General features: G+C 35.9%; 1 non-coding gene across 1 annotated transcript; it reads right to left on the reverse strand.

Moving 5' to 3' along the window:
- Positions 1–1064: 1064 nt before the first annotated feature.
- Positions 1065–1136, reverse strand: TRNAC-GCA. The gene has a single exon. It is a non-coding gene; the product is annotated as a tRNA-Cys (tRNA).
- Positions 1137–1572: the final 436 nt, after the last annotated feature.

Below are 1572 nucleotides of genomic sequence, written 5' to 3' on the forward strand. Positions count from 1 at the left end.
GATATGGTCACAATGGATTCATAAAACAACACGATTAGGTTATGGGTAGAAAGAGATAGGATTATGATAGATTGATAGAACGATAGCGTTATGATACTTTCCTGTAACGTTATGACTAAGGTACGTTTAGGTAACGACACAACTATGATATGTCTAAGGACGATAAGACTATGATAAATTAGGGAAGGATATAACCACGAAGTTTTTACGATATGATACGATTATGATACGACATGTGAAGGGCGGATATATATCCAACAAGTGTCAAAGAGGGACGTGAGAATAAATTATTCTCAAGCTTTCTTTCCATCGGTCAAAGAGTATTTCATAAGCTTTCAAAATTAAGGGTTTTCTTTTTTCTTTCTTTCTCCCTTTTCACGTTTAATTTTTTTTTAAATAAAAAAAAGTTTAATGGGAGACTGAAGAAGTTAGAAAGGAGAAAGAAATGAATGTAATAAAACTTTTCCGTCGGTAGGAATGGAAATGGTGAATGGGTCCTTGACGATAGTCAACCACTATACTCTAGTTTTGGATGTAAGTGATGATTATCATTAATATGAGTTGTGTCAATACCACACGGTTATTAAGAGGAAGTAAAGTAGAGTAGAATAGATCAAGCGATCCATTTGTTGAGAGTATTTGTAAGAGGCACACAAGTAAGAATGTTGGATATAACTACTCTTTCACTTCATCAATTTAAGTAGGCCTTAAAGAATACAACTATTATCTCAAACTAATCGGCCTTAAAGAATATCTCAAACTAATCGGCCTTAAAGAATACAACTATTATCTCAAACTAATCGGCCTTAAAGAATACAACTATTATCTCAAACTAATCGGCCTTAAAGAATATCTCAAACTAATCGGCCTTAAAGAATATCTCAAACTAATCGGCCTTAAAGAATACAACTATTATCTCAAACTATAAAGAATTTTCGTAGTTGAAAAGAATAACGTTGGAGGACTCTGGAATAAGGTTTGGAATCGGTAATTATTCTTATTTCTTTTCCTTTAGACAATCGGTGGTCGGTAGTAAATCAAACAAAGTGCCTGTCCAAAATAAAAGGGCCCAACCAAATTCGAACTAGTGACCTCTTGATCTGCAGTCAAATGCTCTACCACTGAGCTATGGACCCATTTTGCATGATTTCGTCCTTAGTGACCCCTTCTAGAGTGTCAGTCCAAAAGGTTCAAACGGGTGACTGGTCAAATTCTCTACCACTAAGCCATGGATCCATTTTGTAGGATTTTAACCTTAGTGACCCCTTAGACATAGTGTCGGTCCAAAAAGTGTAACAAATTTCTATCCAAGATAGAAGGGCCCAACTAGGTTCGAATTGGTGACCTCTTGATCTGCAATCAAATGCTCTAACATTGAGCTATGGACCCATTTTGTATGATCTCAACCTTAGTGACCCCTTCTACAAATTATCGGTCCAAAAGTGACCCTACCGAATTGGCTATGGACCAACTTTGTATAAATTGGTGGATTACCTATTGGGAATTAAACACAGGTTGTTAGATTCAAAGTCGAAAGTGCTAACCACTACATCATAGAACCACTTGTTAAAC

The sequence above is a fragment of the Cucurbita moschata genome, unplaced genomic scaffold, assembly GCF_002738365.1.
Source record: "Cucurbita moschata cultivar Rifu unplaced genomic scaffold, Cmos_1.0 Cmo_Scf00150, whole genome shotgun sequence".
NCBI classification, from domain to species: Eukaryota; Viridiplantae; Streptophyta; class Magnoliopsida; order Cucurbitales; family Cucurbitaceae; genus Cucurbita; species Cucurbita moschata.